Consider the following 26,264-nt stretch of genomic DNA (forward strand, 5'->3'; position numbering starts at 1 on the left):
AAATAGATGCAGGTTCATGTTAAAGATAACGGATGTGATTCTAAGAGTAATACAGGGTTATTTTGAAGGGTTTTTAACAGAGGAGTTACCAGGTATGATTTAAAATGATTACTCTGGTCACTGTATGGAAATTGAATGGGAAAGATTTCGTCCTACATATTGATGTAAAAATAAAGAAATTGGCATGCTTTTCTTCTTATGATGATATTCTAATTGTAACACTATTTTGACTTTCATATTTAAAATTCTCAATTATTGCCTTTCTTAGAACAGAATATAATTATTTCGCGGTTTTAAGACTTTATGTTCCCTGGAAAAGGCCCAAATCTTCTAAAGTTGAATTCTTCAGTAACTATTACCATGAATCTGAAAACGTAGCAAATGCTCAATATTGAAGTTGAAATAAAAGTAGCCTCGGGCACATGGGTTGCAAGAAAAGTGTTGGCTCACTCCGTGATGCCTCATCTGTCCTCATTATTCTTCAGTGTTCAAGACAGCTGCCTTCAGCTGGTTCTTTAGCCTTGGTAAGCTCAAACACTGGATGTATCCACACACTAAGAATAGACTCGTCTCACAGGAGCAGGCTCCCATTAACCAGGTCCCCAGAGATAGATGTTTAATGCCTGAACTCAAAGATGGATCAGCACATTTTCTATACTTCAGCAAGCTACCATAAAGACCGGAATATGACTATGATGTTATCTGTACAGATGCTAGACTGAAAGTCAAATTACAATCAGAAATGTGCTTGATAAGCACAGAATCAAAATAAAGAAAGTCACTGTGATCTGAATGTGTAAAAATATCATTCTACTAAGACAACCTGATTCATTCATATCCATACATGGATTTTTTTTTTTTTTTTGCTTTTAAGAGCAGACAACAAATATTTTGGTGCTTGAATGTACATGTGCAAAATATGCTTTCCTGATGTTTCCAGAGCCAAGCAGAGTCCTCCTTAATTATGTTAATTATTTTAATGAGGTTCTAGTCAGTTCTTACTGCAGCGATTATATGCCTTTGGAATGATTTTTCTCCTAAACTCTAACATGACTATTTATAATAATTTTATAACTTATTTCAAAATATTTATGTTGTTTCTGGTATGTGATGGAAGAGGAGCTTATTATTTCCATAGAAGTGAATTTTTGCCATTATTTACCACCTTTGTAATAATTAAACTCTAACACTTTAGAGTGACATTCTGATTGTATAGCAAACAATACCTTTTAAATTCTTAAATTAGGAGCTAATATTGGGTAACAATATTAAGTACTCAAATAGATGAAGAGTAAAGTAAAGAACTTCTCTATAGAGTAGCACAATATTTTAAATTTTAATCTGAATTTGTTACTAATTAGGAAAGCACATAACTACCTATGCCAGGGCATATATATATATATATATATATATATATATATATATATATATATATATATATATGTTAAAAAATATGGATTCCAGAAAAAACTTTTGGTAATTGCCCAGTTGATCTTCTTTGTTTTAGATTTCCTATATCATAAGAGTGAGAAAAAATGATCAGGCTATATCACAGTGTTTATGCAAGGTATTAAATTATCTAATACAATTCTTCGGTTCCCAAATTGAAAATAAAGTAGAATTTCATCCATGTAAGCTTAGACAAATGTTTTATTCTCAATTAGGGCAATAATGAATTTGGACAAGTTCTATATTCCAGTAATAAGTTTTAATTTTAGCCAGAAATTAAAGGAGGAAAAGAAGACCCTCTTGAGAGGAAACCAGTAGGGAGAATAGCAATGTGGTGGAGAGATGTAAATGAGGACTTAAAAGGCTCTAATTTTATAATGAATGGGTGACATAGAATTATCTAGTATCTCTGATTAGTACATTCCCCATTTGTAAAATAAAAATTGTGAAACGTGCCCCATTGAAGCATTGCTTATTAAGGCTAATTGAAAAATAATATATGTAAAAATAAAGCTGTATACAAATGTTAATGTAAAGTACTTTTATTATTAACAAAAGTAATTACTAATATTAGTATTCAAAAATTTTACTACTGATAAAATCAAGACATCTAGGTTATCATAACTCTGAATATTTCTAGTGCAAGGAAAATAAGATGAAACTGAGGAACATAAATTAATTCTTTATCACTTTTTTTAAATCATCAAAACAAATATTTGAATGTTAAGCATCTTGATTCTTTTTTAAAAGACTTTTCATTAAAATACAGCAAACATACAATATTATATTAGTTTCAGGTGTACACCATAGTTATTCAACATTTATATTCCTAAAGAAGTGACCACCATGAAAAGTCCAGCACCATCTGACACTGTGCAAGTCTATCACAATATTATTTACTATATTTCCTATACTGTACATTATATACGCATGACTTATATGTTTTATACCTGGAAATTTGAACCTCTTGTTCCCCTTCACCTTTTCCCCCACTTTTTAAATTTTTCAATTACAGTTGGCATTTTGTATTATTTTATATTAGTTTTAGGTGTATAGCATAGTAGTTAGGCTTTTATATAATTTAAGAAGTGATCCCCCTGACTAGTCTAGTATCCACCAGGCATTATACGTAATTATTACTATATTATTGACTACATGCCCTATGCTTAACTTTATACCCATGACAATCTTGTAAGTACCAATTTGTACTTCTTAATCCCTTCACTTTTTTCACCCACTCCCTTAATATCCCTCCCATATGGCAGCCATCAAAATGTACTCTGTGTCTATGAGTTTGTTTCTGTTCTGATTCTTTAATTTTGTCTTTAGATTCCACATATAAATGAAACCATGTTGCACCTGTCTTTCTCTGTCTGACACTCCACTCAGCACAATACCCTCCAGATCCATCCATGTCACCTCAGATGGAAAGAACCTATTCTCTTCCCTGGCTGCACAGTATTCTATTGTATATATGTACCACCCCCTCTTTATCCATCCATTGACAGACACCCAGGCTGCCTCCACATCTTCGCCATTGTAAACAATGCTGCAATGAATATATGGATGCACACATCCCTTCAAAGTAGTGTTTGGATTTCTTCAGATAAATACCTAGAAGTGGGATCACTGCGTCCTTTTTGTCTCTTGTTATAGTTTTTGTTTTAAAGTCTATTTTGTCTGGTATAAGTATTGCTACCCTAGTGGTTGGGTTTCTTTTTGTTTGTTTGTATGTTTGTTTGTTTGTCTATTTTTTTTATTTCCATTTTCATGAAATATATTTTTCCCATCCCTTCTAGTCTATGTGTGTCTTTTGGATTCAACTGAGTCTTTTGTAGGCAGTGTATGTAAGGGTCTTGGTTTCTTATCTATTCAGCCACTCTGTCTTTGATTGGAGCACTTAATGCATTTAAATTTCAAGTAATTATTGATAGATATATAGTCATCGCCATTCCATTGTATATGTATTTAACATATATATGACATATATTGTATATAAATATATTGTATGATATACAATATAAATTATGTATAATATTTAATTTATGTTATATACACATACACACACACACACACACACACACAAACACCCACACAAAGAGGGCGCCAAAAAGATGTATACACATTTTAAGAAAGGAAAAAAAAACTGTATTAAATTTACATTGATGGTAACCAATTTGAGCACCTCTTGTAATTGCAAAAGTTAAACATGACTTGTATTCATCTTTTGTTATCAGTATACATTGAGTATTACAATTTTAATACAGTATTTTCCTTTCTTAAAATGTGTATACTTTTTTGGTACCCTCTGTGTATATGTGTGTGTGTGTATATATTTATCTTAAAGAAGTCTCTCTAAGATTCCTTGTAATACTGGTGGTTTGGTGGCGATGAACTTCTTTAGCTTTTTCTTGTCTGGGAAGTTCATTATCTGTCTTTCAAGTCTAAATGATAGCCCTGCTGGGTAGAGTAAACTTGGGTGTAGATCTTAGCTTTTCATTACTTTGAACATTTCCTGCCAATCCCTCTGGCCAGCAATGTTTCTGTTGAAAAATTAGCTGATGTATTAAGGGAGCTCCCTTGTAGGTAACCAGCTGCTTTTCTCTTGTTCTTTTTAAGATTCTCTCTTTGTCTTTAACCTTTGGCAGTTTAATTATGATGTGTCTTGGTGTGGATATCTTTGGGTTCATCCTATTTGGGACTCTCTGTGCTTCCTGTACTTATATATCTATTCCTTTACCAGATTAGGGAATCTTTCAGTCATTATTTTCTTCAAATAGGTTTTCATTTCCTTTCTCTCTCTTCTCCTTCTAGTACCCATTTGATGTGAATGTTGGTATGCTTGATGTTTTCCCAGGGACCTCTTAAATTATCCTCATCTTTCTGGATTCCCTTTTTTTTTCTTTTTTCTTTTTTCTTTTTGCTGTTCTGCTTGGGTGTTTTGTCTTATGTTATCTTCCAATTTGTTGCTATGTCTTCTGCTTCATCTATTCTACTGTTGATCCCCGCTAGTGTATTCTTCATTTAGTTATTATATTCTTTATTTCTGACTGGTTCTTTTTTTAATGTTTTGTATCTCCATTTTTATGTTTTCTATCTCCGTTGAAGTTCTCCCTGATATCACTGAGCATGCTTATAACCGATGTTTTGAACTTCATGTGTGGTAGACTGCTTGTCTCCATTTTGTTTAGTTCTTTTTTCTGGAGCTTTGTGATGTTCTTTTATTTGGAACATGTTTCTTTATCTCCTCATTTTTGCTGCCTCCCTGTGTTTATTTCCATGTGTTCATAGGGCTGCTATGCCTCCCTGTCTTAATAGGCTGGCTTTATGTAGTAGGTGCCCTATAGGGCCCAGGGGTATAGTCTCCCTGAGCACCAGAGCTGGGTGCTCCAGGTGGGTTGTGTGTGCCCTTGTAGTTGAGGCTTGGTTGATGTTTGCACATCACATCATTGGGAAGGATTGACCCCTCATGCTGATTTGTTGTGAAGACTAGCTGTGACTACAGCGGAGGAGCTTTGGTGCAGGGGCTGACCCTATATATTAGGATTTTCTTTAACAGGGCTCTGCTGTCTGCCCAGTCAGCCCTTTTGTTGTGTCATCCTTGGAAGCATGGGATGAAACTCCAACTCAGTCTTAAGCTGGTTAGTAGGATTTCCAGACTCAGAGCTTCCTGGGAGGAGACCTACTGCTGGCCAAGTTCATCCACAACTTGTGCCCTGCCTGGGGACACCTGGCATGAGCCACAAAGCAATCCACAGATGGCCACTGTCCAGGCTGTGCTTGAATGTGACTCGAGAGGCCAAGGTGTGACCAAGGCTAGCTGCCACTAGTCCCAGACTTAGGGTTGCTCAGCCAAAGGTATGGGACTTGCCAAAGCCAGATTCTGCTTGTTTGGATTTTGTGAACCTTTGAGAGATTTTAGGAAAGACTGCATCATGAGCCACTAGACGCGCTTTGTATGAAAAAATGACTGGAAGCAGTTTAGGGTGCCTGAAACTTTGGTGGGGCAGTTTCTCAGAGAATCACCAATGTGAGGTAAATGAAGGGTGATAGCCAGATTGATGGAGACTCAGATATGGTGGCCACCTGTGTTTGCATGCTGGGGGTGGGTAGAGGGAGACAAAGGCTCAACAAAGAAACAATGACTTCTGCCTTTTCCTCAATCTGGGAGTAAATTGTCCCTCCAGCTCTTGCTCTTTAGCCAGACAACTCAGTTCCTCCCTGTATGTCCCTGGTGCCTTTGAGGGTACTGCCCTAGTGCAGGGATTCAGAACGAGTGAGTCTGTCAGTGAGTCTGTGCATGGATCCTTTAAGAGGAACACTTGGGACTGCAGCTGCCTTCTGTCTTACTCAACCATAATCTCTGCTGGTTTTCACATCCAGAAGTTATGGGGACTTGTCTCCCTGGCACTGGAACCCTGGGCTGTGGAGCCCCTTGTAGGGTTGGGGCCCCTCTGTCTTCCAGGGAAGGGGAAAAGGGGTTCATAGCTGAGATATCCCTTCAGATTTTTAATGGTCTCACGCAGGTGTGGGACTAATCCATTTCATGTTTCTGCCCTTCCTACCAGTCTTGAGATGATTTCTTCTGTATATTCTTAGTTGTAGGGCTTCGGCTCAGCTAGACTTCAGGCAGTTCTCAATGATGGTTATTCTGTAGTTTAGTTGTAATTTAGATGTGATTGTGAGAGGAGGTAAGAACAGCATTTACTTACTCCACCATCTTGACTGGACAAGCCTCTTGCTTCTTGATGCTTTCAAAATTAGGGTCCAAGTTGACAAGCATATTTTTAATGAAAGGGCATAATATTTATTGTTTATTATGTTTGTCACTTTGTCTTAGGTTTATTTTTGTTCATTTTATGTTAAGCATAAAACTCAAGAGCAGAGATTTTTTCCTCTTTGGCCCTCCATTTTTCAACATGCACAGGAACACTGATGTCAACTTTAATATAAATGGAGAATGGATTTGTTTTATATGGTTTTGTTGCCAAATGTAGTGGATACAAAGGCTTTCCTTCTTGGTTCACTGCTTATGTATAATGCAAATGCTGTCATAGCTCAGCAAGATATCATAAGGCATAAATGTCAAATTGATTCAATTGATAGTATTTGTAATGTTGAATTTTTTGTTGCATCTGAAAGCATAAGTGATGAGATATTCAAAATATGGCTGCATCAAGCAGCAACCTCCAATAGAAATGGGTCCATCAACAGTGCCATATAATTATTTCTCTAGTGTCATCTCACATAACCACTTCCAAAATAAGCTTTCTAAACAATTTTATCCTGCCACTCTGCTGCTCTCAGAGCTACAATTGATCCATACTGCTTACCACTTCAAGTTACAAATCCATCTTTCATTTATTTACTGAGTCAACACATATTTATTAAGCTCTTACCGTAGGATAAATCCATTGTAGGAGCTGAAAATACAGTGGTGTTAACACAGAAATGTTTAACAGCCTTGCATTCTATTTACCTAATTCTTTAGAATCTATATTTAGCATACCTAACTCAAGTCTGTTATAGTTCTTCCATTTGATTCTTTGTCTATCCTGGCTTCTCTCCAGCTATAAAATGTAGATTTCTTTTATATCTCTCACTTACAACTTGTTCTCTTTTTTAGTTTTATTGAGGTATAACTGACAAAATTGTAAGATATTTAAGGTATACATCATGATGATTTTATATATATATGCATTATGAAAAGGTTCCACCATTTAGTTACTAACACTTCCATCACCTCGATTTATTTATTTAAGCTAATTTAAGTTGTACTCTTAGCAAATTTTAATTCTACAGTACAGTGTTTCAACTATGGTCACCATGTTATACATTAAATCCTCAGACCTTTTTCATCTTAAACCTGAAACTTTGCACCTTTTACCAACCTCTCCTTAATTTCCCCTCCCTCCAGACGCTGGCAACCACTTTTCTACTCTCTGTTTTTATGATTTTGATATATATATATATATATATATATATATATATATATATATATATATATATATATTTCACATAAAAAAGATGCCATGAAGTATTAATCTTTATTTGGCTTATTTCACTTAGTTCAATGCCCTCAAGTTCCATCTATGTTATTAAAAACAGCAGAAAGTTTTTTTTTTTTCACAAGACTGAATAATATTCCATTATATATTTACATATATTTTATTTTCTTTATTCATTCATTCTTTCACAGACACTGGGTTGTTTCCATATCTTGACTATGTACATAATGCTGCAATGTACATAGGAGTGCAGATATCTCTTTGATATCCTGTTTTCATTTCTGGGTTGTATGGTAGTTATATTTTTAATTTTGTGAGGACTCTCCATACTGGTTTGCGTAGTGGCTACACCAATTTATATCCTCGCCGACACTGCACAAGAATTCCCTTTCTCCACATCCTTTCTAAAACTTATCACTTGTCTTTTTGATGCTAATCATCTGTGGGGACAAAGCCCCAAAAAACAGTTTCCAGGCTCTTGGCCTCACATAGAAAGGTGCTGGCTCGGGTAGTAAATGGCCATCAACTGTGATAAGATGGCCAGCAGCCGAGGCTAGTTGGCCGTCAGCTGTAACCCGTAAGCCATTGGCCACTAATATAACGGCTGTGGCTACGCTAGAAGAAAGAATGGGGGCTAGCAAGAAGATGGTGGCTGGCAAACGTGGACTGCTGTTAGGCAGATTATGTAGATCCTGCTTCCTGTGTCTCCAGCCCAGCCGCCAGCGAGAATATATTGGTTTGACTCCCCTATCTATGGCTCTGTGGGTGTTCCTTTTTGGCCTTACCGTGTCCTGTGTTCTTATGTGGGGAGCGGGACCAGAGACCCCGCCTGACACCCGGCACGACATCATCCTAACAGGTATGTGGCAACATGTCATTGTGGTTTAATTTGCGTTTCTCTCGTGATTAGCGATGTCAATTGCCTCTGCGTGTACCTGTTGATCATTTGTATACCTTCTTTGGGAAAAAAAATCTACTTATTTTCTCTATTTTTAAATTGTATTGTTTATCTGATTTTTCTTTTTGATATTGAGTTGTGTGAGTTCTTCTTATATTTTGAATATTCAACCATTGTAAGATATATTATTTGCAAACATTTTTCTCTCAGACTCCACCAAAAACTGTTAAAAGTAATTAGTACGTTCAGGAAAGGTGCAGGTTACAAAATCAATACACAACAATCAGTTTCATTCCTATACAGTAACATGAACCATCAGAAAATGAAATTAAGAAATCAACCCTTTTTACAATTGTATCAACAAGAGTGTAAAACAGGAATAAATTAACCAAGGAAGTCAGCTGGCTCTTAACTGTTACCTGAAATATATTATTTTTTTCTTCCATGCATCAAACTTATTGCAATTGTTCTAAAGTCCATTTTCTCCACAGCAGTCATTTCTAGTTTTCCCACACCCTATACTTGTGCTAAAATCATCAGTGCTTAGTTAATCACTTAATTATTTCTCAATATGTTCACATCTGTTAATATTCTCTTTCTAACTAAATTATTGGCTGCCACAGATATGATCATATCATTGTGATGTACTCACTGTGGTGCCTACCTAATTTCTAGGTATTTTAAAATTTCTAATAAACATCTAATTGATCTTTAAAAACAGAAGATATGTTCTATGAACAATGTTAATACAGATTTGAAATTAAAACATCTTTCTAAATATAAATAAAATTTACATGTTAAAAATAAGTGAACATATTTTAGATTTCGAGGCTCTCTGCTTTGCTGTTTTAATCTAGTACTATAATATGTTTAAGAAATAAATATTATATGCCCCTTTTAATTGTACTGGGGTGGAAAATCTAATAGTTTTTGTCTGACATGCTCTTTATGGCAATAACTGATTAATTGTAGCATTAAATGCTTATTTCTACCCAGATATTTTTTTTTCTTTATATTCTCAGTGTTTCTTTGCTTGTTTCTAGGAAATATTGAAAAATTTGATTCATGGCCCCATATTCTAAATTACCAAACATGGGTCAGTGAAGATGTATTTCTTTGTTAAAGCACATACACAGTTGATGATTATGTTCCATTTATAAGCAGGTACTTCTCACAAAAGTTGTCCAGCATGCAGTTCTTCTGTTTTATCCTTTATACATATGGGTTATATTTTTAAAATAAAGTATGCAAATATGTAAAATGTGTAAATATTCTCAATCAAAATGACTAGAGGGAATGATATCTTCTTCAGAGTTTTGAATATTTCATTTGGCATTTGGAAGAAAACACAAGAATTGTTTTAAAAAAATGAAGTTCTGACTTAGTTCTGATATTTAGAAAAATATATTACAGTTCATTTCTTCACAGAAATGAGCATTTGCTTCTAGGCAACTACAACTATATACTTAAATTTTCAATGATGAAGTGAATTTTAAATAGTTTTGGTAAATTCTGAATAGGGTGCTGTATTAAAGAGAGTAAATTTTTCAGTGTGATTAATGACTATTTTATAATCCTTTTTGCGTTTCTTTCATTATGAGTAACATCTATTTCAAAAGATGGCATAACTGGATCTTTCCTATTGAATTGTGTCACTAGGCAGATATTAGCTACAGAAGAAAAAAGTAGAAAAGAGGCAAAAAAATAAAGAATGTTGTGGAGTTGCTTTCCCGTAGAATTCTGTATCAGTTCAATATTGCCAGCCTAAAAGACATACTAAATTTCCTAATGCTATGGTTCAAGGGTTTTATTCCATTGTGCTTTTAAAAACTTTCCTTGGAGTGCTTATAGTACATTCCATCTTCATAATAGTTTAAAATTGTCAACTAGCTAGTCTTCAAAACACCCCTTTGAGGCAGGTAACCATTATTATTCTCATTTTACACTTGGCAAAAGGGGAAAATGGTTAAAAAAAATAGTTAATGACTCAGCCAGAACCCTGAAGCTGAATTCTAGCTTATTACACAGACCTATGCTTAACCAAAGTTCTCTTTAATAGCCACCCTTATAATCATGTACGTTTACTTAATTCAAATATTTAGTTAGTTCAGTTGAGTAACAACTCGCTACAACAATTATTAATTTCTGGATGAATTTGATCTTACATGCACAAATAAATTATAAACTAATACACACACATCTGTGCACACAACGGTGATGTATGTTTGTGTGCATGTGTGTGTGTCTGAATGATGATAGAAATGCAAAATATACACAAATAATGATAATTGATAGCAATATGTTTTAAGCTACATGGGCAAGATGCTGTGATTCAAGAGAGAGATCCCTTCTACCTAAAAATGATCAACGAAAGTCTCAATGAGCAGGTACAACTTATACTACCTCTCAAATATATAGTAGTATAAATGCTAGGTTGGTTCAAAAGTAATTGCAGTTTTTGCAAATTTTTAACATTTTAAACTGCAATTACTTTTGCACCAATCTAATATCTTCCCCTTTATCGTCAGCCCTGCAACACTGGATGCCTAAATCACTCTTCCATTTGTTCCATATGCAGCTAAAATCAATACTCCTAAAATTCTTCCTACATATCTGCCAAAATCATTTACTAACATCCAAAACTTGATGGTAGTTTTCCTTGTTTAAACTTCTTTAAGTCTCATTAACACAAAATCTCCAAGAAATGCCTAATCTTCTTAAGAAGCCTTACATTTTTGTATTCAGACTAATGTAGATAAATAGAAGGATAAAATTTAAATTGTTTTCATTGAAGCAAGTACTCCCTGTTCTTTTCTTTCCTTTCAGCCTCTCTGGTCCTTGCCCAACTAACATCAATGGTGCTTTTGCACTGTGTTTACATACCTTTATATCACTGGCCATGCTCTACTAGAATCATTTACTAGTTCACTTCTACACTAAGCTGCAATCTACAGAATATAGTTCTATATCATTAAGTAGTCACTTCATAAATACCTATTTAGTGTTACTCAAAAAAATGAATCATCCAGCTGAATGTAGAAATTCTTTGTATTGCAAAGTGTAGGGAGTGTCTCAATCAAGTAAGTGTCCTCAGAGATAAAGTTCATGATATAACTAGAAAACAGCTCATAATTCTGTTGGGAGGAGCACCAGGTTTGAGTAAAAAACAAAAAGGACATACAAGAAGAGATTATATGGCATCAGATCATATAGAGAATTTTACATAGTAATATCTGTTCATAGCTTTTCATTTTTTAATGACCCATTATTTTTTACTTTGGTCTAAGCATTCTCTACCTCATTTTTTTTTTTTATATAAAGCATCTATATTCCTTCTGATTCAATCTCTCTGTATAGATCACATGATTCTAGTATTGTCAGAAAATTTCTTCTTAACAGATTTCTATTAACTGATTTTCATTCCCTCAATCATTAATTTATCCCATACACAGAGACTACAAGATTAATCTTCCCAAAGTATGTCTTTCTTTTATATTATTGTTTTCTACTCTAGAAATCCTTAATGATTCTTCATTATCTGCGTAAGAGAAGAAGGATTAATTAATTCCTGCTTTCTCTTTGCCTTTATGTACATTTGAACAAAAAAAATCCAAAAAAACAAAAATTAAAAAAAAACTGCACAATATTGAACTGGGGGATATTTCGTGTAGTAATATCTTAAGAGAATGATTATTTATCCTTAAATACATTTATTTATGTCAAACTAGTTGAAGACATATGGTGAAGAGGGCAGAACATGTGAAGAAAAAAAAAATATAAACCTAAGGTTTGAAAGTCTTATGAAGGGAATATTTAACTTTATAAACTTCTTTGGGGCTAAGACTCATAGTTAAGAACATATGGTCCTTTCCTTTTTGATACAAATAACATGAGTGTTTTTAGTTAACCTATTTTACTAGTATAATCTAAATTTAAGAAGACCATTTATGAAGATATATAGTTTTTCTGGATACAATATCTTAAACAGATGTTAATCATTTCTTGTTCCCTTATACATAATGCTTTTTTTATCTTTTGCTGCTGTCAAAATTTTATTTTTGTCATTTAGCAGTTTGATATGACTGTTATATATGGTTCACTGTTTGTTTGTTTGTTTGTACTACCTAGGATTTTTGAGATTCTTTGATCTGTAGATGATTTTTTTCACTCATTTTAAATGAACTTTTAATTTTAAAATAGTTTTAGAATGAAATTAAGTATTGGGAAGGTAATATAGAAAGTTCTCAAATCAACTACAATTTCCCTTATTATTAACTTCTAGCATAAGTATGCTACATTTGTCATAATTAATGAACAAATATTGAGACATTATTGTTAACTAAAGGCCAGACTTTATTCAAGTTGCCTCAGTTTTTCTCCAATGTGCTTTAGCTTTCTCAAGATCCCAATCAGAACACCACATTACATTTAGTAGTCAGATCTTAAAATCTCTTGATGCTGACAGTTTCTTAGGCTTTTATTGTTTTTTATGACTTTGTGATTTTCAAAGATTACTGATCAGATATTTTATAAAATGTGCCTCACTTGAGATGTTTCCAATGTTTTCCCATGTTGAGAGTGGGATGATGTGTCTTGGGGAGAAAGATCACAAAGATAAATTGCCATTCTCATCATATCATATTTAGGTTGTGAGCTGTCAATATGATTATCTGTCATTAATGTTAACCTTGATCACTTGGCTGTATGTTTGTAGCATTTGCAAAGTTTCTTGTCTGTAAACTTATTATCTGCATTCTGATAATATATCTGATAATATATCTGTATTGTTTAATTTTTCTTATTTTTCTAATAACTTATCTAGGCTCAAACTGCAGAATCTTTCCCCCATGGTATATAATTGTTGATGTCACTGATCAAATTTTTCTCCTTCTCCTTCTTCTTTTTTTTTGTGTTATTATATTATTATTATTATTATTATTATTATTATTACATTCTTTTACCTAGCTTACTAGTGGTTGCATAGATTAGTGGACAATAATTTGTGTACATCTTATACTCAAGAGTATCTGGGGCTCTCATTCCCAGGATCTTCTTCATAATTTTTTGGTCGGTCTTCTGCTTACCCTAATTGGGACTGCTGCCTTAGGCTAGCAAAGATGTGGTTTGTTTCTAATTCTCATTTTCTATAATGTTTGTCACTTTTAACTGACAACAATTTGCTTCCTCTGAAAGCAAAGATTCTGGCCTATCCCCGCTTCCTTTCTCCTCCCCTGCAGTCTTGTCTTTGTAAGGCTACTTCACTTGTCATCTGAACTGAAGGTATTGATGGCAGGAACCTCAGGCAAGTTGGCAGCAGAGTGTTGTTCTTACCCAAAGCTCTAACGGTTTTCTAAGAATATACTCTTTTCAATTGGTTATCTGCCTTTGGCAATTTTAAAAGCCTGAAAGGATGTTTTTTGATAATCTTACCCAGTTTTATACTTTGTGTGTGTGTGTGTGTGTGTGTGTGTGTGTGTGCGTGTGTGTGTGCATGTGTGTGAAGGACTAACCAGCTTCTTCACTCTGTCTTAATGGCACTCCTCCAATATTTGAATTGGAGACCACTGCTCTGAGGACCACTGCTCATTTAAGTGACTCCTTTTCAGGGATTAAAAAGATATTTTATCTTCAGAATGTGTTATGCTGAACTCTGAAAATTATTTTCTAGAACTAATAAAATTTTTTGAAGCATATAAAAAATAAAGGACATGCAATAGGATTTAATTATATGATTCATACTAACTACATTGGGTAATTTAATATTAATAACACATTACATAAAATTGTTTTAGATCCCATATCACTTTAAATGATCTATTTGGAGTAACACTGTTATCCATTAGTTATGTGAGCTGTTTGTTTACAACAGTTATCAAATCTCAATCTCTAATGAATTTATGTTAACTTCATATAAAATGTATCATTTAAATAAATAGTTACTCTTGGCTAGTGCATACTATGAATATATATCCAACACAAAAATGTCTACAAGTAGGTGAGAACATGACAAGAAGAAAAAATTAAGTTTATGTATTTCTAAATAACAAGACATAGTGACTTAAGTATTACGTTTTCTCACTTATAACTATACCCAGAGCAGTGGCACATAAGCAATGTAAGAAACCCCAAATTGTACTCCTTTTTTATGTGTTTCCATTTTCTAGGTGAAAAACATAGTTACAAATAAATAATTTTACAGAAAAATAATAAAAAGCTTTAGCAAAAAATGTTGCTAGCAACTTATGTAGTTCTTTAGCATTTTATATGAAAAGCATATTAGATTTATAGAATATTTATTAAATGTTCCATAAACATTTAGTAATTCATTATTTGAAAATTTATTTGGATAGAATGTGTCAGGTTATTTAACTAATATTGTTATGTCAAAAATGAAATGTCACTCTATAACCAACTTTTGGGATTATATGGCTACATCTGATTTGTATGGATATATGAAAGAAAAATATTTGCTACTCCACACATTTTATTTTAAATAAATAACCAACATTAAATTTGGTAACTAATAAAGCTAAATTAGCACTTGTTTATTTTTTAATTGTAGATTTTAAAAAGTACAACTAATTAAACACCACACAGTTAATACTCTGAAAAGAAAGCAAATTACCCTTCATGAAAACTATATAGCTTCAAATTTTCTGCATCTGTGAAGTGGGAGTTTTAATGCTTTGGTTTTCTTCCTGACTAAGAGGCTTCAATAAATTCTAGGTATGAACCAAATTCAATATAAGAACACTTAAATTGATATTCCTCAGTGAGATTGTCATGCCAAACACTTTCTTTAGTCGATATCAGAATCTAAGTGAAAATATTTTATTTGAAAAAATAATAGGATAAACCCTTTACAATATTTTATTGATGCTAATATTAGTATTTTTACTATTTTAAAATCAAGAGATGTTTTATTATTTAAGGTGCCTTGAAGTTACAATTGTTGACCTTTGACTTGATGGGGAATGATGTAATGATTCATCTAAAATTGATAGCAATTTAGATTAAACATAGATTATAGAAAATGTGTCTTAATGAGCCAGTGAGAAATAAAAGACAATATATAATATAGCTAAACTCCTCTGCACGAAATGAAACAGGAGTTTTGGTATAGGTTCATCAGAGAAGAGAAAACAAAAAAGACTGCTTAAGTGACATGGCAGTATAACAAAAGAACATTTAAGAACAAGATTGTCCAAAAGAGCTGAATAGTGCCAGGGTTCTGGAGACTTTGACTGGCCAGCAGGGCCATGTGCAGGTGCAGGCAGTCTGAGCACCTTGGTTTCCGTGGCTCAGGTGACATGGCTGTCTTCAGGTTGCTCAGTGGATACCAGCACCCAACCTGTATCTCCTTCCAACCTGGCCATCAACATAAGGTTGTGTCCTAGGACCAGCCCACTGACAGGGCCACCCACCTGGCTCTGCTTTCTTAGTGTAAGGAGAGACAGAGTGCACTGGGACATGAGGGGAGATGTGATCATTCTGAGGGAAGGTTCTGTGCCTGCTCATACTTGTTTTTGGGAACAGCACATGCAGAAGAAAAATAAGAAAAAGAAGAGAAGGAGAAGGAGAAGGAGAAGGAGAAGGAGAAGGAGAAGGAGAAGGAGAAGGAGAAGGAGAAGGAGAAGGAGAAGGAGAAGGAGAAGGAGAAGGAGAAGGAGAAGGAGAAGGAGAAGGAGAAGGAGAAGGAGAAGGAGAAGGAGAAGGAGAAGGAGAAGGAGAAGGAGAAGGAGAAGGAGAAGGAGAAGGAGAAGGATGAGAAGGAAAAGGAGAAAAAGAAGAAAGGAAAAAAAGAAGAAAAGGTCACTTAAATGAAAATGATGAAATCTTGTGAACTTCACCACCACAGGAGAAAATATACCTTAAATTATCACTCTAAGGATTAAAAAAATGTATGAAAAACAGTGAGAGATTCATGGTTAAATATGATGAACAGTTATTTATCTTTGTTTTCTCCAGAACACTTCACTAAAATGACAGTCAAATGATAAAGCAAAAATAAAAATTATTAACAGTGAACAACAAAAATAATGAGAGTGAGGTTATAGTAGAGATATTAATATTTAGAAGCTATAGAAACAGAGGGATAAGTGGTAACTGACACAAACGAAAGATGACAGGTGGGTTTGTAGTTGTAGAACAAATAAGAAGCACGCCATGTTTGTACCACACATCATCCTACTTCTCCAATGGCAGCCCCAAGGGGCTAAAAATAGGAGGGGTGGTTTAACATCTTTAAAAACATATGATTCTGTAATAGTGAATTTTATGGGTCACTTTAAATGAGCTAAGGGATGCCCAGATAGCTGGTAAAACATTGTTTCTGTGTGTCTGTGAGGGTGTTTCTGCAAAAGTTTAACATTTGAATCAGCAGACTGAGTAAAAATCATTCTCACCAGTGTGGATGGGCATCATCCAATACCTTGAGAGTGTGAATAGAACAAAAAGGCAGAAGAAGGACTAATTTATTCTCTTTGCTTGAGCTGGGACATTCATTTTCTCCTGCTCTTGGATATCACTAGTTTGGCCTTTGGACTTGGACTAGGAGTTATAGCATCAGCTCAGCTCCTTTGGTTCTCAAGCCTTTAGACTTGGACTGAATTACACCACTGACTTTCTTTGTTCTCTTGCTTGCAAATAGCAGATCATGGGACTATCAGCCTTCACAACTGAATTCACTGACTTCACATGATCTCACCATGTTCCCCACTATTCTGAAGCATCTGATTTGATAAAATACTGAAATGGCCTTTTGAAGACTCTGTTACAGCACCAGCTAAATGGCAATATCTTGCAGGACTGGGGAAAGTTCACCCAAAGGCCTATATGTTATGAATCATTACTTAGTATATGGTGCTGTTTCTCTGATATCCAGGATTCATGGATGTCAAAATCAAGGAGTGGAAATTGGAGTGGTACTACTCACTATTACTCCTAATAACCCACTAGAAAAAAGTTTTGCTTCCTGTTTCCACAACTTTATGCTCTGTTGGCCTAAAGGTCTTAGTTCCAGAGGAAGGTATGCTTCCACTTTCATGACACAACAATGATTCAATTGAATTAGAAGTTAAGATTATTGCCCACACCAGCCACTTTGAGCTTCTCACACCTATGAATCCACATGCAAAGAAGGTAGCTACAGTCTTGGCCATGATGCTTGATACTGACTTCCAAAGAAAAATTGTACTACTACTCCACAGTAGAGGTACGGAAGAGTCTGGAATGTAGGAGATACCTTAAGGAATCTGTCTCTTAGTATTACCATGGCCTGTGAACACACAATGGGATTTATAGATGATGTAATACAGAATTGTACACCTGAAATCTATGTAATTTCACTAACAATTGTCACCCCAATAAATTAAAAAAAAATAAATAAAAATAAAGTCAATGGAAAACTAAAACAGCCAATCCAGGATGAGTTAATAATGATCCAGACCCCTCAAAAATGAAGGTTTAAGTCACCCTGCAAGACAAAGAACCACAATCAGCTGAGTTGCCTGTGGACAGCAAAGAAAATACAGAATGGGCATTAGAAGAAGGAAGTGATAAATACCAGCTGTGATCACATGACCAGTTACAACACCTTGTTCTGTAATTGTCATGAGTATTCCCTCCTTATTTTGTTATTGTAAAAAATGTTATAAATAGAGACACTTTAAAAGTGAGTTGGAGCTGCCATACAAGAGGAACTGCCTTGCAGGTCTTACTCCTCAAAACTTTGGAACGTTAAAACTGGATAAAATAACTTTTGGACAGGGCCTAAAGCAGCATTGTATCCCAAACAGCTATTTGCAAAGATAATAGAAAAGCAGATAAATTATGACTACTGGACTGAAGATTAAGAGCATTTTTCAGAATTAGCATGCAATCACTACGTTAGCTTATCTGTACCTATAAAAATGCCTTCCTTCTATTAATGTAATTGTTCACCTTTCCTTTCTCATAAATACTCCCTTCCTCCCCCTTCTAATTGGAACACTAGTTGAGTTTTTGCCTGAATCATTGCTTCCTGAATAGCTATTCTTTGGATCTCAAATAAATACTTTTGTTTGTCACTTTGGCCTTTATTTTTAGGTAACAGTTATGAATACATTTATGTGTCTATATAGTTATATTAAGTAAATATCTATGTTTTCTTTCCTCTCTTATTTTCTTAAAATGTAACATGAGATATATTGACTTTTTTCATAGTATTAAAATATTGTTAATTTTACATCATAGTACTTAAGTCACAGGATATCAGAAGAATAAACGTTATTCAAGGACTTTACCACCTTTTCTGCAAAAGTTAGTAGTGAGATTTCAGTTGTACAGAGAATAGTTGTATCATGTTCGGCAGAACTACGACCTTGCTATTGTCTTTATTTGGAGATTAAGAATGATTAAAGAGATGAGAGTGAGAGCCAGACTGACAAGGGGTGCACTTGTGATGGTTAACTTCATGTGTCAGCTTGACTGGGTTATAGCCGCTAAAATATCTTTTTTTTTCTTTTCTTTTTTTTCTTTCTTTTCTGTGAGAGCATTTTTGGAAGAGATTAGCATTTGAATCAGCAGATTGAGTAAAGAAGACCACCTTCACCAATAAGATGGGCATCATCCAATTTTTTAGGAATCTGAATGGAATAAAAAGACAGAGGAAGGGTGAATTTTCTCTCTTTGAGCTGGAACATACAACTTCTCCAGCTCTCGAACATCAGCACTCTTAGTTCTCAAGTCTTCAGACTTACACTTGCACCATTGACCCCCAATTCTTGAGCCTTTGGACTCAAATTGAATTACACCAACAGCTTTCCTGGTTTTTCAGCTTGCAGATGGCAGATCATGAAATTTTTCAGCTCTCATACTTGCATGAACCACTTCTTATTAATGAATCTCCTCTGATAAATGGCTACATATATCATCTCGATTCTGTTCCTCTAGAGAACCCTATCTAGTATATATTTCTAGGCACTTTTCCACGTTGGTGGAAAATTGGAGGCTTACCTTCTTATTTTGGGATACCAGGTAGAACTTGACAGGAAGGGATGAAGTAGCATACTGGAAAGAGGGAGATAATGTGAAAACCAGAGTAGTTAATAGTGAAACTCCCTTTCACCCTTTCCCTTCTTGGATCTCAGATGCTAGTGTTAGAATTATATCCCCAGGAAGAAAAGATTGAGGGAAAGTTAGGTGTGTGTAAAAGTTTTACTTTAAAGATAGCTTATATTTGAAGAACTCTGATAAGCATTTTAGTGTTTCATTATTTAATGGACATCTCAGAATCACCAGACATTTGAGAAAACCCTCTAACATCAAAGACAGAGATAAACCATGTAAGAGAAAGAGAAAATGAAAAGTTTTTTGTTTGTTTGTTTTAAGAATTAATGTATAAGATCCAACATACATCTAATGAAAGTTCTACACAAAAAAGAAAACAAGGAAAATTGAGAAGAAACAATTATCAAAGAAATAATAAAATTTTCCCCAAATTGAAGGATGTGCTTCTAGATTATGTAGGTTCACTGAGTACTCAACACAGTGCTTTTCAAAAGACACTAAAGAAAGTTTATGAAATTTCAGAACATTGGTGACAAAGAAAAAAAGCCGTCTGAAGAGAGAAATCAAGTTACATACAAAAGATCAGGGGTCAAGATGGCAGTGGGCTTTAAGGTAGCAAAACTGGAAACTGGCAATGCATTTGAATTCTGCAACAAAAGGATCTTCCTCCTTATGTATAGCCATTAAAATTAACAAAGTGTGAAAATAAAATGAAGATGTTTTCAGACATGTATGATGCTTTCTCAAATAATGTATTCTCCATTTATGCTTTCTCAGAAAACTACCAAAGGATGTGCCCAAGGGATTGTCAACATAAGAAACATCAAAACTTGTAGAGAATGTTTGTTTAAGAGTTTGTTTTAGCCAAACTGACAACATCGCTGGAAGGCAAGGACTCAAATACTCTGGAGAATAAAAGTTTTGGAGTTTTCTTAATACATTTTGAATTATGGAGAGAACATAAGGAAGATTACATGAAGGTGGAAGAAATCAAGATAGAGAAGATTGAATTACAGGATCGTTAATAAGATTATGAGCTGCCTGGAGAGTGATCACACTGAACAAGTGTCTGAAAAAGAGGATTACTCTGGCATTTCAAATGTGTGTTAACATAGATGCACAAGAACAATAGACAGGGCTTGCTTAAGGCAAAGATAAACCTTTTACTACAGAAGTTATATGCCTTGGCAAGGCAACCCACCATGACTTAGGAATTTATCATCAGATCACACTGTGAGTTACTTTCAGTCACTGGACTTGTCAGATTTATTATAGAGCCCCTTAATTATCCACAGGAGTACACCAAAAAGAGAAAGGTATAGATGCAAGGAACACATGATTCAAACAAGGAAGAATTCAGAGGTAATTCCTAGGAAGGGAGTTTTATAATAAGAGTTGTACAGTTGGCCATGAAAACAACTGATATATATTAGGAAAGGAAGACTGATTATCCAGGAAAGATGTTTCCAAGTTTTTGTGGAGGGTAATGGGAAATACTCTAAGGGTATATCTCATATATATTTAAACCATTGATATCTACTTTCAGTTTTGTTGGGAACATTGGGAATGAGTTAGGGAGAGATATATAGAAAAGAAAGAAAATAGGAAAGGGATATAACTATTAATTTTTCCAGGTAAAACTAAAAGTTTTCCAATAAAATATAATCTTATTAAACCATGTAGCTTAGATATGAGTAATATTTAAAGAATAAATATAAATATTTATTATATAAGTATTATAAATATTATAGTATATAGTGGACTATATTTAAGTAAAAATAATCATAAACATCATTGAATGTCAATTTAACACAATTATTATATGAATAGACTAGGAAAATAGGAGGAGTCCTGTGAGTTTTCTATATGTGATGATGGGGATAAGTGGAGTAGGTATAGGACATTAAATCTTTATCGTCTGTAGTAACTTTAATATCCAAATGATAGTTGTAAAACTGAAAATTAAGGAAGAGATGCATGGGAAATTACTTTAAACTATGGAAATAAATCCCAGAGCAAATGGCTAAGAATTTAAAGTATATGGTTTTGGAGAATAGTAATCAGGATTGAAAAATTTGCTACAAAGGATTGCTGTTTTTTTTGTTTTGTTTTGTTTTGTTTTGTTTTTTCTTGATAAGCCAATATTATTTTTCTTATAAAACTAGAAGCATGTATTATTTAGTATTTTAATAAAAATCCCTCAGAAACAGAACAAAAAACAGGAGTTTTTAATAAGATATTTAAGATGTTTAGAAGTATTAATGTTAAAATACCAATTCTTTTCACAATATATTTAGTTGTCAAAAATGGTTATTTTTTTCTTCCTCTTTCCTTCCCTCCCTTTCTTTTCCTTCTTTCTTTTTGTCCTTTTCTTCCATCTTATTTTTATTTCATTTATTTACAAAGGACAGTAAGATAATGAAGTTGGGATTCATATTTAGGATAATGTTATGGTTAGTATACAATGTAGATGAAAAATGGAGAGCAAGAAATCAATAGAATCAGGATGTAGAAGGCTAAAGTTACCTCAATAATTTAACTCCTGGGTATTCACAGCGCTTTTCGAAAGGGTTTTAGACTTTTTCTAAGGCTTAAAAAGGAGATTGAAGCTTTTTAAAAAAGAAAAAGGAGGCATCAAGCAACAACTGTGTTAATCAGGAGTTCTTAATTGTATGTGAAAATGAAAATTGAATTTTACTTCACTCAACTTTCAAACCTATATAAAAGATTTGTGTTTCTGTATAAAATTATCAGGTACAATGGGAGGTGAGAATCTAGGCAATCTCAGTTAATAAATATTATTCCTATTGCATAACATTAAAATTAACACATGAATTAGAGAAAAGAAGTGTATCCCAAGAGACAGACTGTTTCTCGGAACCAAAATAGTATAAATTCAGTGGTATTATTTAAAAATGAAAGAATGATTGTTTATCATGGAAGTATAAAGAAAGTGATTCAGTGGTCAATTTTAATGGTAATATTGAACTCTAACTAGAATAGGAGGAGCCTTGGCTGAATATTATTGTTTCCTTGGTTGTTGGGAGTGTTTTAAACCACCACACCTTGGAGACAAACTTCTATGCAAAGAATTGCTTTTCTTCATTCTTGTAGTTTATAAGATTGGTATTCTGGTTGTAATTGATTTCACATTAAAAGAAAGTGAATAAACTGTCGTCCTGGTTTATAAACATGTATCCCTGTGTACTTAGTGTTGCGATGGTGAGGGTAGTAGACAGAGATATTCATTTCCTTTATTTCAAAATTTTTCAAAACTCCTTTGTTTCTGAACTTGCAAGGCTGAGTGAGGACCAGACATTAAAATTTGGTGAGTCCAAAAAAATCAATTCCACTTTGTGGTGTCCTGTTTCTAAAGCCAGCTGTTCTCTTAATTCAGCGAATACAAATGGAAATCTTTCTTCTGAGCCACCTCTAGATTTTGATGTTTTCAAAGGTTTGGTATTGAAAGCTTTTGGAAATTGAGAAGCACATTTGCTCTAGTTTTGACAATTTAGTTCTGCATCCATGCACATCTTCTATTCTTCACATTGAGGGAAAACAAAGAATAATGTGTAAATCTGCAAGTGTCTTTCACTTTAAAAATTCATAATGAAAAAAGACCATGAAAAGGGGACAACCTTCCATAAAGGGAAAAAGGAGGATCACAAACTCTTCTTCTCACCAATCCAGAGCTGTCATGCAGGACATTGGATTCTGGACTCTGGAATTTTCAAAGGAGTCTAAAAACATTTCTGTTCTGCTATGTTAACTTTTTCTCCCAATTGCCTACAATTTCACAATATTCACATGGTATACTGAAAAAAATGTACATTCCATCGAGAGTAGTGGAAGTACCTTTAGAGCATAAGGATGTTTGGTAAAGGACTTAAAGTATCAAGATTATAAGGAACACAAAGGAGATGGCACCTGGAGATTGACAGTAGATAAAGGAAGATGTAAAAGGATGAAATGCAAGTACAAATTTTACCTACTTAAGATTTTCTGATTTCTAGTTGTGCTGTTTTAATCTTTTCTCAAAAATAAATCTAATTTATGTAAATCAGAAACCCCTCTCACTCACACTTATTATGCCTAGATCAAAGGGTGACATTAAGGGGAAGATGTAAACCAGGCCTTAAGAATTGTCTTCCACATGAGAAATTTGGGTACCTTATTTCTGAAAATGTCACCGGTGTATTTTGTATCTATTAGAAAGCAAATTAAACAAACAAACAAACAAACAAACAAACAAAAACATGTACCTATGTTTTACTTTTAATTTAGATGATAGCTTCATAGGGTATACATTTGAATCTTAGAAATTATTTAATTTGTACACATAATTTTATCTGGAAGGAACTTATTATCCATAATTCCAAAATCTAACAATCAAAAAAAGCTCTAAAGTGTGTTTTTTATAACCTATCAGGTGACAATTCTTGTCTAGAACTGATATGAGGCAATTTGTAATATTTATTTTAATCTCACATAATATGACTATTCATGTTTTGCTGTTGAAATGTTAATGTGTTTGATTATGGGGAGTTACTTCATTTTTGGGGGGATGTTAGGCTATATGCATGTATTATTATCTAAGATTAGAAAAAAAAAAAGACGTGAATTAAGAACACATCCCACACTAAGGGTTTTAAAAAAAGTTGTGAGTTTATTGAGGTAAAAATGACTAGAATCCAGTTATTTCTCATTCTTAGTTCCCCATCCTTTCTGTTGCAATAGACTATATTGTAGCCAAATATGCATCCAATTATGTAATTAAAAGTTATACATGGGTAATTTTAAAAAATAGCTATTCTATTGTGATAGCCTTGGTACTTGATTTTACAGGACTCAATCCATCCCAAATGATTAATCTGAGTCATTCATGGTAAACTATTTGTCTCTATTTTTGGTAATGGCTGGTTATGCAATAGCAATGTGAGTAATTTCTTGTTAATTAAAATTAAGACAAAGTACACAGTTTGACTTCTGGAAAATTATTCTTTGACCCAAAATTGGAGACTTAAGAAAAAGAGAGCCCATGCTCTTTTCCCACTTGAAAATTATTAAACCATATGTGATGCTTATACCTGATCAACTGTTGAAAGAAGAGTAAACTGAATTAACGGTAAAATCAAACATTCAAGATGGCAGAGTTGAGAAATGGAGTCTGTTCCTTTGATGACATCATTAGTTCATCAATTGAGCTAGCTTTGAATCATAGCTATATCCCTGCACTTCTTAAGTGACATAATAGATTACTATATTTTTAAACCTCTTGATTCATGTGTTTTGCTTACTTAAAAGTGAAGTCACTTAGACATATAGAATTAATATCTTTCTAATTTTTATTTATTCTTTCCCACAAAGTATGGAGGTTTGTGTAGCTGACCACATGCCAAAAGTAAAGAGTGACTAAATAAAATATCAAATTATACTTGCAAATTGTACATATTGGAAAAATACATTTTCAATGGAGCTTCACATTTTGATTTTGTCCTATTGGCATAGGTAGATGAAAACATCAGATTTAAAGAAATAAATCACTGTATATTGTGACTGCAAAAAAAAATAGGTTGTTTTAGGTCATGCACAAGTAATTCACTGGCAAAATATCAAAGCAATTGAGATTTTTTAAGGCTATAATTATCTCAGATTAGTTTTACAAATGTTTGATAAAGATAAGCATTAAGTGCCTATAAAGTATCTGAATAAACTATATGTCAAATTTTTAAAAGGTAATTTTAACAGCACATATTGCAGGCCATATTTAAAAAAAAGTGTTACAATCATTTAATGGAGGGACAGACAATTCAAAAGCCTATGGGATCGAGTAAGTATGTACATACCAATGAAGTTGGCTGAGTGATGACAAAGGGATTTTAGAGAATGCACAGTTCATTTAAAGGGATCAACTTCTACGTAAGTTAAGCACAGATTCCAGTTTTCCCAAAGTCTTTCTGTGGACTGTTGCTTTGAGGGCCTCCAAAGGTGAAATCACCCTTCCACAATAACTCTGGAATTTACCATGTGAGTAGCTTTGTTCAATAGAATATTTGTAAGTGTGATGTAGGTAGAGCATTGATAAGTGATAAGTGCTTGCACTTAGGAACAGTTATCTTACAATATTTCCCTCATAATATGAAGTGGCCCAAACAGCCAGTGGAGAGGCTCACACATAGGAAAAATAAGACACCCAGTAAATAGCCCCAGCCGAGTTCCCAATCTTATCTCTAGGCTATGCCTGTTCTCTTATCTTACACCATGTGCAAAAATAACCACCTATTCAACTACAAAATTATAAGATATAATAAATTGTTCTAATTCACTGAAGTTTGGGGTGGTTTATTACATAGAAAGAGATCATTGAGACAGTACAGAGTTTATCTGGATCTTAATTAAAAAAAATACTTTATTCTCTCAAAGGACACTTTGGTTGTTTCCATGTCTAGGCCATCACAAATAAAGCTGCAATGACCATAGGAGCACATATATCTTTATGGATAAGTTTTTTCAGATTTTTTGGGTAGATATCCAGGAGAGGAATTGCTGGGTCATATGGTAGTTCTATTCTTAATTTTTTGAAGACCCTCCACACTGCCTTCCACAGCAGCTACACCAATGTGCATTACCACCAACACTGTATGAGGGTTCCCTTTTCTCCATAGTCTTTCCAACACTTGTTATTATTTGTCTTATTGATGATAGCCATTCTAACTAGTGTGAAGTGATATCTCATTGTGGTTTTTATTTGCATTTCTCTGATGATTAGTGATGTTGAGCATTTTTTCATATGTCTACTTGCCATTTGTATGTCCTCTTTGGAGAAATGTCTATTCAGGTTCTCGGCCCATTTTTTAATT

The 26,264-nt window shown here is 33.9% G+C and overlaps 1 pseudogene across 1 annotated transcript in view; it reads left to right on the top strand.

Annotated features, from left to right (window-relative positions):
• Positions 1 to 422: 422 nt before the first annotated feature.
• LOC308510178 (large ribosomal subunit protein uL1-like) overlaps positions 423 to 26,264 on the top strand; it is a 63,772-nt pseudogene continuing 37,930 nt past the window's right edge. The window contains exon 1 of the transcript in view: positions 423 to 524. The product of the transcript in view is annotated as a large ribosomal subunit protein uL1-like (transcript). The remainder of the gene's footprint in view (positions 525 to 26,264) is intronic.

This window comes from Rhinolophus hipposideros (genome assembly GCF_964194185.1).
Source record: "Rhinolophus hipposideros genome assembly, chromosome: 2".
NCBI classification, from domain to species: Eukaryota; Metazoa; Chordata; class Mammalia; order Chiroptera; family Rhinolophidae; genus Rhinolophus; species Rhinolophus hipposideros.